This window comes from Haliotis cracherodii, unplaced genomic scaffold (assembly GCF_022045235.1).
Source record: "Haliotis cracherodii isolate W230 unplaced genomic scaffold, xgHalCrac1.p SCAF_13, whole genome shotgun sequence".
In the NCBI taxonomy this organism is placed as follows: domain Eukaryota; kingdom Metazoa; phylum Mollusca; class Gastropoda; order Lepetellida; family Haliotidae; genus Haliotis; species Haliotis cracherodii.
The window spans coordinates 11,923,921-11,936,210 of record NW_027266268.1 but is presented as its reverse complement, the minus strand read 5'-3'; the positions used below and the strand labels follow the sequence as shown (position 1 = coordinate 11,936,210).

Genomic DNA, 12,290 nt, shown 5'->3' with positions numbered 1-12,290 from the left:
TTTCGAACTTGAAAATATTTACAATTGAAAGACAAATTATTGTCTCATGCTTGCCTTTTTATAACCACTACCACGAGTTACGAATGCCATAACATGCACGTGCATTTTAATTTACTGTTTTCCTCCATGACATTTTTGTACAAGTGTGAAAACAATGCTGTTTAAGACACTGCCAATTGCCAATTGCTGCGTTTTGACGCACCGTTTGTCGAATACCAGGCCACCAACATTTTCAAATAACATACTACCCGTGCGTTTCTTTTTTTGAAGAGTGTATTTTTAGATCTGTTTTTGAGTTTTTGAAGTTTTCTTTCCTTGGTGCAGATAGAGGAAATGAAGCAGCATTTCTGTGATTGAATGTGTTTGTTATTGAAAAGAAGACAGGGACACAGAATATTTGCATAACAAATCCATGCCACAGTCCAATATTTCATTCACCACTGTTTGTTTTAGATATGTACATGCATCTCATTATTCTTCTGGCATAATTATTTCTGCGCCGTGGGCCTTTTTATTATTAGTGTATGTATCTTCATATGTTTAATACAGGCATTAGGGGATCGGTTCTATAAATTTCATAGAGAATTGAACTGATTTTGCATTTGTAACTGATTTTACTGTTGCTTCCATGTTTCTTTGAAGGGTTAAATGCTTCGGTCTCTTGTGCTGAAATAATTATACCCAACCCTCGATTCAGTGGGTATTAAGCAACCTTCCTAATGTGTTTGATCAAATTTGAGCTCAAAATTGAGTATATCGATAATGCACTTATGTTATGAGATTCCCATCTTCCCGAGGCAAGTGAGTTAACTGACTATAAAAGTCAAGTTTCCACCCTTGCCGAACTAGGCTGGTATTATTGAGTTACATGTTGGCTGGACTAACGAGTCATAGTACAATCGAAATCGCGCACCGAAATCGAAATCCGGTTCGTAAAGTGTCATGCAGATTTCGGTCGACTGCAGGATTTGCAAAACATGTGCACCGCTAACTCGTTGTCAACAGATATTTTCTAAATCTTTTCATGCTTTTAATCAAGGTGCACACGTGATTTGATGCACTTCGCGATGTTAGACTCGTTTTATGACAATATAGATCTTGATTATGGAAGATGTGAGATTTTCATATTTGATGCTAGTGGTCGTATTGGAGATTTTACGTGTGCTTCAGGCTGAACCGTTTTCGCACTGAACTTCACAGCCAGGAAATCTCCATGTTGTTGAATGACATAAGAGGTCACTTTAGTCGATCAGTATTTATCAGGACGATAATCAAAACCATTATGTACAGGATAACTGAGTGTTTAAGATTGATAATTGACGAAACTAGATTTCTAGAGCAATGTCTCGGTCATCCCTTTTGGGTGCCCTCCATGTCAAGGTCAAGCTCACCAGGGTCACATGAGTTTCCGTATTAATTCATTATCACTTAACACTTTTTAACAATCAGTTTAAAACACTCTACATAACTAACACAACTCTTATGTGTCATGATTGTGTTGGTGGGCACAACGTCGTTTACAGCGACTCATTATTACGCCAAATGTCAAACACACTTTGTGTGAGGAATGCCCGAAGTGATGCAGGTCTCAGACGTTTACCACTTCGGTGAAACCCACGAGCACGGATATGGCCCAGACAGAAAAGTGAATGATAGCATGAACAACGTCTCCCGCATCGGGGTAAGATAACACGCAAGATATTATAACAGTAGTTATTATATGAGTGACTGTATGAGTGAGTGAGTTGTGTTAACACCGCTTTTAACAGTATTCCAGTTATATCACGGCGTGTCGGCTTAATGTGGGAGGAAAGCTCGAAGTGATGCAGGTCTCAGACGTTTACCACTTCGGTTAAACCCATGAGCACGGGTATGGTGCTGACAAACTTAGAAACATAATCGGGCGAACCGGGATTCTTACCCACGGTCATAGAACGCAACTCTGCAAAGCTGACGACTGGACCACCAATGCCCCAGTTAATTATATGAAATGTCACAAAGTTTATATCATAAATGAAAACATTCTGTTTGACTGATTTATTGTCCTTTGATAACGTCACCAGTCTGTGTCGTTTTACCTTTTCACCATACAACATGTCATAACCCTTTGACTTTTCATGTCATAACCACGGACGTAAAAAAAGCAATTGTATTTAATTTCAGTATAGTTTTGACGAGGGAATTGATAATGTAATCTGCCTTCATATTGAAAATGACAAGAACATGTTGATGGGTTAACAATAAAAGAAGATGATTGATATATGTACTCCACTTGCCGGCGTTTTCTCCACACGTGACACCGAGAGTTAAAAGGAAAACAGCTTTCTCACATGCAATTCATCACCTGAAAACTGAAAAACTACGGATATAACGAACTCAAAGGGACCACTCTATGCATTCCTAATTCAACGGTATGCCAGTCAACACACTCATAACGTAAATATGATAATTAAATATCATTATGACTATGAACCACATGCAACGGTACTCTCATCATTTAAATGAGTGCACGAGCCATGTTTAACGCTACAGATGATGGCTTGTACGACTCACAAGACAAATTGAACAGGCCCATAGTGCATCTGAAAATTACATCTGTCTGTACACATACAGTGTGTGCGTTTTCTTGTTGTCTAACGCTGCACTCCAGCTAAATGACAGCGGCATGTATATAATCGAATGTGGCCCAGACAATGCAGTGGTTGATACTATGAGCAACGATCCACGTCGGAGTATGCCTAGATGCCATCAAGCAACTTGTCTAGCCTGACCACCCGAACCATTAAGTCGCCTCTGACGGCCAACATAGTTTGCTGGGGACCAATTCACCAGGTCCCCATTTTAGTTGCCTCTTACGGCCAGCAACGGATGCATTCATTGACCCATTATTCATTCCAGTCGCTCCTCTTGCATTCAAATACATAATTATATATTGATGAATCTTAAAAACTCGGTAAGTACCTTTAAGTATTCGACTTTTAATATTAATGCCTGTTTATGCTGGCCCTTCTGAACGTATTGGGCGAAAGTCCGCCGCGATAGGGTAGCAGAGTCGTTAAAGCATTCGCTCGTCACGCCGAAGACCCGGGTTCGATTTCCCAACATGGGTACAACATTTCTGGTGTTCTCCGCCGTGATATGGTTGGAATAACGCTAACAGCGGCGTAAAACCATATTCACGCACTCTCTTACTAAATGTGTGACATAATGCTTACTGCTGTTGAAAAAGAATTTAGATAAAACGTAATTTGTGTTCACATAAACCATAGATAGATAACTTCTGAAGTTACTGTACGTATATGTGTTTACACAATCATGGTGCAATATTGCCGAGTGCGGCGATAAACTAGACACGTGTTATGCCCTTGCATGCGTGTTTCACGGGTACCATCGGTGGGGAAGGACACTCTCATTTTGCATGCCATCATCACAATATGATAGTGATCACGTTTTCGTGTTTTCAGTGTCATTCATAAGCATATGCTTATTTCACAGTCGCAAAGTAGATATGCTTTAAGTAGATATTTCTTATGATTATGGAAATGTTTTGCCCTTTTTATTTACATGCAATCCTGGAAAAAACGTGAAATAAGCACCGGTCTGAACTGATCCTGTTCGAGGTTTGTGAACAAAACTACAGTCAGAAACATTTGGAATATGAAACTCATCCTGTTCGAGGCTATTGAACAAAACTACAGTAAGAAACATTTTGAATGTGAAACTCATCCTGTTCGAGGCTATTGAACAAAACTACAGTAAGAAACATTTTGAATGTGAAACTCATCCTGTTCGAGGCTATTGAACAAAACTACAGTTAGAAACATTTTGAATATGAAACTCATCCTGTTCGAGGCTATTGAACAAAACTACAGTGAGAAACATTTTGAATGTGAAACTCATCCTGTTCGAGGCTATTGAACAAAACTACAGTAAGAAACATTTAGAATATGAAACTGATCCTGTTCGAGGCTTGTGAACAAAACTACAGTTAGAAACATGTTGAATATGAAACTCATCCTGTTCGAGGCTATTGAACAAAACTACATTGAGACATATTTTTGATGGGAAACTCATCCTGTTCGAAGCTATTGAACAAAACTACAGTGAGACATATTTTTGAATGTGAAACTCATCCTGTTCGAGGCTATTGAACAAAACTACAGTAAGAAACATTTTGAATGTGAAACTCATCCTGTTCGAGGCTATTGAACAAAACTACAGTAAGAAACATTTTGAATAAGAAATTCAAAGGGAGATTATCCCACTATTCCTTTCGCACACACCATGATACCAAAGTCAGGTAACTACAGAGATGAGCAAGGCTTTCATAGTAACAGGTAAAAATGTAAAACACTCGATCAGTATTCATTACATGAAAGTAAATGTGTCGCAAACGTGCATTCGGGATATACGTAACGTCACCAATAGCATGTACAATGTACTTTGTATACTGTTATCTATCTTGGTTGTCCAGAACCGAAATCCACATCGGATTAAGTGTTTGAGCTTTGATCAACGCTACACGGGAACGAATACGCGTTAAAGTAACCAAGCAAGTCGTACCAGATGGTACTCCATTCTTCTCGAACCAGGTGGACAACAACACTGCTAATAATCAACGACTGTAGCAGCTGTGGAAAAGTAGTGTGTCGTGAATATTCAAACGTTTTATCTTGTGTAGGATGGCGATTGGCTTAATAAAATGATGGACAGGAATGGCCCTAAGGCAGTAAACTATAAATAGTGAAGAGATCCTCTTCTTTGCATCGAGACGCAGGAGCTTGTCAGATCTGAAAAGGTAAGTCGCAATTCTTATGAACGAGACAGTTGGAATGAATATTCTATGCAGACAGTGTTGACTAGTAATTTCTCGTCAGTGACTTACTATATCATGATGTGGAATAAATTGTTCTTGTTGTTATGTCCGCTATCCCAATTGTGTTCCGTATTTCATTCAATATTGTTTACATTCTTTTCATCGAAATCGTGTGTAAATTGAATGGTATCTACTATTTTACTATTTGAAATAAATGATAGAATAGCAATAGTAATCATATGTTTGTTTGTTGTTTAACGCCGCACTCAGCAATTATCCAGCTATATGACGGCGCTCTGTAAATAATCGAGTCTGCACCAGACAATCCAGTGATTGGAATCGATGACATGCATCAACCAAGTCAGCGAGCCTGACCACCCGATCCCTTTAGTCGCCTGTTAAGTCCTTCAGGAATAATACATTATATTGGCGCTTATGTTTCATTATTACAAAGCTCTCAACTCTTCTTCGTGCATCATTAACAGTAGTAGCTACCTAGTGCTTGGCGTGTAATATTTTCTTTTCTTTGGTAAACACAAAGCGCTATCACCTAAACATGATAACAGTTAGCTGACGATTATGTTTTGTGTAATGTTTTTTTCCTGTAATAAGAATATCCTAGAACATAATTATAAGCCTGATTGCCTCAATCACATTCTTTCTTATTTAAACCAGTTACGGTTGTCTGGAGAAGATCTCAAAGTCATGTTCAAACAAGGACTCCTTTTTCTTGGCCTGGTTGTATCAACTCAAGGGTTTGGCTATCTGGATATGCCTACAGGAGTAACTAACAGTAAGTATGACATCTGGACCATTTGAAAAAAACAACTCTTTCTCAGGTCACCTCACATTGATTTTGTTTTCTTCTGATCTGTGTGGGGCGCGGGTTGTACAGTTGACTAAGACATCGCAGTTGGCTGTGCAGACTTCCGCTGGCGTGACAGAAACCGGTCATCATGGGACGAATTCGAGAACTGACCTGATACTCCTTCAAGGCCTGCGCCATTTCGGGCTTTCTTACCATATCAAACTGCAAAACCCCTAATATAATTAAAATATTGTTCACAGTGGTGTTAAAGCATGCTCTTTGACTAGTCTCAACGCTGTATGGATTGGCTAGTTGGTTAGTTGTTTTACGCCGCACTCAACAATATTCCAACTATATGACGGCGGTCTGTAAATAATCGAGTCTGGACCAGACAATCCAGTGATTGAATCATGAGCATCGATCCAAGCAATTGGGATCGATGACAGGCTTCAACGAAGTCAGCGAGCCTGACCACTCGATCCTGTTAGTCGTCTCTTACGACAAGCATAGTCGCCTTTTACGGCAAGCATGGGTTGCTGAAGACATATTCTACCCCGAATCTTCACGGGTCACGCTGTATGGAGGTCACTGACTATACACTGGTGATGTTTATAACATACCTGACGTCCGTTAAAAACCTCTGATCGCCTTGAGTTTGTTTCAAGATGAGTGATCAGTTGATTTAGAAAAGCGTGCTTTTGAGAATAGTTCATCGTTCAATACGTGAAAAACTAGAAAAATAAAAAAGTAATGTTGTTTCTGAAAGACCTCGAGGTCTCTTGTTCAATATGCATATCATGCTGACACATAACACATGTTGCAAAAGAGATTATAATTACGTTGTGTTTTGTCAAATATAAACATTAAACATAAGTGTGCATATGTTCAGAAGGCATGAATGAATGTTTTTTTTCTTCCAGAGTATGGAACGGACCAAATCTACTGTGAATACCAGAACGTGAAGATGCTCCCTGATTCCATATGGAAAACCACAGAGTGCGAGGAATGCGAATGCACCAAGAGCGGGATGTTCTGCGAGGGGTGAGGAGATGTTTTGTGTTCGTTTCGAGAGCAAGTTTAAGACGTTCGAAATTTAAAATTGTCAAATATGCCGAATGACATCATCTCGCAGTAACGTGTGCTATATCTTTCTTATAACACAGACAAATCAACATGTCATGCCTACCCAAGGTATATATCGTTTGAAATTGTGTAAAATAAAATTGGACAAATATATTTGCTGTACTTTCATCTGTTTCAAGATTTCCTACTTTATTATGGTCAAATATGTCGTGTGACTACATCTCGCGGTAATGAGTGATATATCTTTCTTACAACCAACCATATCAACATGTCATTCCTACTCAAGGTATATTTCGTTTTAAATTGTAAAATAAAATAGTGTAAAAGAAATCTAAAATTGGACAAATACAATTGGCTGTTCCTTCATCTGTATTTAGATTTGGGTTCGGTGCGGGTCTGCTTGAGGCACCGGAAGGATGTGATATCGTCAATGATGCATGCGAAATAAGGTTGGTGGATGCTCTAGATGACACCAAGGACTGCAAATCTTTCAAACAAGGGCCTCCGCCTAAACCTCTTTGAGCAGGCTCAAGGCTCAAGGCTCCTCTCGTGCAACCTAAAGAGACAACTGTAGCTAAGAAACGAATAAACATGACATGAAACGTCAGCTAAGTGTGTTCTTGTTCTTTTGTAATCGAAATAATAGTCATTTTGCAGTCTGTCTTTGTGACAGTCAGTTAAAAAGATTAAATTACATTTTTTTTTTTTTGCAAAGCCAAACTATTTATGGAAACTCATTGCATTTTTCAAAGGATGAAACAGTGCTTCGATCCCTGTCCTTATGATTTAGGAACTGCCCCTGTGAAATAGTACCAAAAGCCGTTGCAGGGAGAGCGAAAGGTCGGGAGTTCGACCCCATGGCCACGTCATAACAAAATATAGATGATACTTGCTGATACCCTGCCTGGCGTTCGACATATTTGGGACAAAACAAGGAGAGCAAAGCTCGAAACCCTGTACACTGTGTCGAAGTGGGATATCCATGTTAAACTGCAGCAGTGGGCCTGCACCCTAGAACCGGCATAAGTCCGGCAAGAACAAGAAGCCACACATACACACACGTCGGTATATGAGTGATATGACCTTCACCTCTTTACCCAGCAGCCCAATGGGGATGTTTTAAGGTTTTGTCAGAATTTGCCACCTTAAAACAACAGGGATTTACAAATATTTGAAGTAGGTCAATGAAACATGTCATCCTTAGGACAGGGCAGTCAATTGGAATAGTTTCACACAGTAAATGATAGGGCATCAGAGTATGGAAAACCTAATGTTTTATTGCTTTCAGACGTTTCTATACACGGATGGAAACCCAGCAACTAAAGTACACTAGTAAGCCAGCTCCATAGACAGAAGCCCGTGAAGATCCGGTTTAGAATTGATCTCCAGCAATCCATGCTTGTCGTGAGAGCGACTAACAGGATTGGGGGGTCAGGCCAGCTGACTTGGTTGATGCATGTCGTCATATGCCAACTGCGTAGATCGAAGTTCTTTATCGCAATCACTCGAATGTCTTTTCCAGACATGATTATTTATAACCCGCCGTCATATAGCTGGAATGTTGCTCTGCGGCTATAAACAACAACGAAACAAACAAAACAAAGTCACCTGTTTGACAGACATGTTTTGCTTATGGTTTATTATTTAATAGAAAGAAAGAGAAGAAACTTCTGTATTTAACAATTCCAATCCCTATAAAATAAATAACAACAGGAAAGTTTCCGAATACGATACAGGACCTGTGATAGCAATGTACACTGTTATTAAAACATGGTTTACGTATGTGAAAGATTCGCAGAGGGCATATGAGTTGTCTGGTCACCGATTTCATTGAGTTGACCCGAAAACAACTGAATAGGATCTGGAACATTTCTGAAATAGTCCGGTTTTAATTTCGCAGCACACAATGTTTCAAAAGGACCATTGTGCTCTAGATCTTAATGACCAGATCTAGAGGCCGTTCCGTGTCATCTGAACGACAAACAAACCAGGCTCTCAATCATCCGCCCTTATATGACAGGCGTAAATGCCCTGCAAATAGTTATCTTTTCAAACAGTAGAGGGATGCGGAAGTAAAAACAGGAATATCTGAGCCACTCCATCTGATAAGATATTGTGTTTAAGCCAAGGCTGGGCAACCACTGACAATGTGCTGGACAGTCTCATAAAATTCATTGCATTATCTACATTTCATATTTACATTTTGATGCAAAAGAAACCAGGCCATGAATGTTAATTGGAAATTTTGAACGTACTTTTATTTGGTATGTCCGCTAGTTATAATTATCAGGTGCAATTAAACTTATTTTAAATTGTATGCATTCCAGTAAGGAGTTCTTCAAGGTTATTAGGGTAACATATTTTTAAGAAGAATTTTAAGCCAGGGCTCCAATATTTCCATTTGCATGTGATTTGATATGGGGTCACGGGGGGGCCAGTCGGCTGAGGCGCTGTAATTTGCTGTGCAGAGCTGCGTCCCCTGGGCAAGCCATAAATCTATGATTGTGGCTTCGGACCCGGTCTGCTCAATAATGTTTCTAGATTTGTCAGCACTCATACCCGTGCTCATGGGTTTCACCAACGTGGTAAACGTCTGAAACCTGCATCACTTGGGCTTTCCTCCAACATCAGACTGACATGCTGTTTAAACTCAACTCACTCACTCAGTAACCTTTGATAGGCATAAAGCACAAGAAAATCGTATCATACAAAATGTGACATGAAAATGTTAGTTCACGAGGTGCTGGGGTCTAATCGTTGAAATGTTAGTGAGTGTTAGACGATAAGACGCGATGGTTCCGAGCGGACTAATCTACTTAAAGCATAAGGTATTGTTTCAAACGGGGGCAATTTCACTTATACATCCTGCTCTACCTGTATACGACTTTATATATTCATGTTGATATATATTAATATATATTCCTACATTGCTTTGATTGCAATGAACAGATGAAGAAGTTTGAATTATCCTACATTGTCAAATTGTACTTAAATTGTATTCTTGCATTAACTGTATTATAGTTACTCTAATAATATCATCTTCTTTTTGGTATATATCGTCATTTTGTTTTAAATTGTGTACACATATCTATTTCGTCGCTATGACAACGTCCGTTACGGGGCAAATTTTAATTGGCCTTAGATAAATAAATAATTTCATAGGCAAATGCACATTTATATATCTTGTTCAGAGTTTGTACCTGTAATTGATATCCCTGCACACGTCCAGCCTTTTGATAAGGACTTAGATGTTTTCAATAGAAATATTTCCTTGTGCATTCTAACTCAATATTCTTTCCATCATGTTACTGTCTGTAGTTTCAATTTCGACCCTGCATTTGAATTTGAATCTACAGGGAAATCCTATAAACAACAAGCTCACACTGCAACAACTATTGCACGTATGCCTACACACATTATTTTCTTAGGTAAAAGCGGACTGCTATCAAGTTACAGCGGCCCACAGCTTTCTGATAACATGTGGGCATTTTTATGATAATATTATCCATTTTAGATATAAAACTTGTTTGAATGTTCACACTTAGTGCATTATATATTCCATTGTTAACGTTTGTGTTTTTATTAAAGCGTGGTGTTGGAAACATATGTACTGGTCCTGTCATTTATACTGGTTGTAAGTGTCAAGTTTTCATTTGGACATGACATGTACGATAAATATACCAAATAGTGTAAACTTATTGGCATAAAAATACGTTATGCTGTCGTACCCAATACGCCTAACCTAATACTTTTCTGCTAACCTAATATGACACCGTAAATGGCAAATAAGGACACCATTACTATTAGTATGCTTTGATTTTTTCACAGAGCATTATGGAATTTGCGCCATGGTGGTTGGCATATTTTACATTTTTTTTATAGTTTATTTCATTGTTTCTTTGTTTGGCGTGCCGTGTAGCGAGATAACGTTTTGTCTTCTGAGCGGTGTCACATGTTGCTGTCATGAAGTGAAAAATAGTTTTCAGGTGACATAAATAATCCTAAAGTCAAGACAACTTAACCTTCGCAGATATTACCCATGGTAAAACAAAACTGAAACGGGGTGAACAATAAAAGTTCAAAATAAACTCACACTGTATCGACATTTACTTGAAGATTTGATCATGCCGACAGTTTCAATTTCCTGGTGATCGAACAAAGGCAACTTTGGGTTCACAAATTTAAAGTAATTATGCCAAATGTTTACACAGACGAAAGAGTAGATTCTATATGCAACCTAACCTTTGATCGCATCAATTCAAATACCTTGAACGCTCGAGGGGACAATTGCCGTCTTACTCAATACCCTGGTGTGAAAACTTACTGCGTGCAGACTTCAGGCTTACACGGAAGGGATGGCGTAAAATATTTAACCTTTAAGTTTGGGCATTTTAAATCCCTAGTTTAAAATAATTTGGATAAATAAGTGAATGTCGTAATGTCTATTGTAGTAACACTCATATGATGTGGATGATGACGACGTTCGTTTCATTAAAAAAATGGAATAAAACCAGATGTTAATATGAGCGACTAAGATCATGATTACTTACGCAATATAGATGTTTCAACATTATATAGAAATAAATAATAATAATAAATAATAAAAATAATAAATAATTATTTATTTCTATACGTTTCATATCATTTTATTTCTATAATAAAAATGGAATAAAACCAGATGTAAATATGAGCGACTAAGATGATGATAACTTACACAATATAGATGTTTCAACGTTATATAGAAATAAATAATAATAATAATAAATAATAAAAATAATAAATAATTATTTATTTCTATATAACATTTTATATTATTTTATTTCTATAATAAAAAAGGAATAAAACCAGATGTAAATATGAGCGACTAAGATCATGATTACTTACGCAATATAGATGTTTCAACGTTATATAGAAATAAATAATATAACAACTCGTTGTGAGATAAATGGTACATGACAGGCAGGACTGCGCATAATTCCACAACACCCGCTTACTGCTTACTGCCGAAACCTACCAGGAAGCAGTACAGCAGCGTTGTGTGGAGTAGGGGACTAGCTCTTCACGCTGCTGTCTCTCTGTGTACCATCATGTCTCACCTCAATCAGTACTCAGCAGTGTGACGCTGTAGTGAGCCTGGCTATACTTCTTCCAGTGTTTTAGTGAGGTGCCATCGCCTCTGTACATGGACCCGTGTGTGTGAGGCGGTCTAGACGATTGAGGTGCCATCGCCACTGTACAAGGACCCATGTTTGTGAGGCGGTCTAGACAACCAACCCGGATCTGTGCCGATTGGAGGAGGCAACTGACACGGGTAAATCAAGTAGTCTGTTGTCATGGTGATAACATAATCCATGCATAGTTTGTACGATTCTGGATTGACGATAGGTGAGACCATTCCATCTTTGTGTGACCGTTTTCACAACCAATTACGTGAAGACACTTAGGAAGCCAGTGTATCATTATTGCTCTAGTTTCGATTTGAGAAGACACTCTGATGACTACCGCAGACGTCAGTCATACGGAGATCGAAGAATGATAAAGGCGGTGAACACACAATGCCATTTAGAAAGTGGTCAAATGTAA

General features: G+C 38.6%; 1 pseudogene; it reads left to right on the top strand.

Moving 5' to 3' along the window:
• Positions 1 to 5,521: 5,521 nt before the first annotated feature.
• On the top strand, positions 5,522 to 7,281 carry LOC139459470 (uncharacterized; annotated as a pseudogene).
• The last annotated feature ends 5,009 nt before the right edge of the window (positions 7,282 to 12,290 follow it).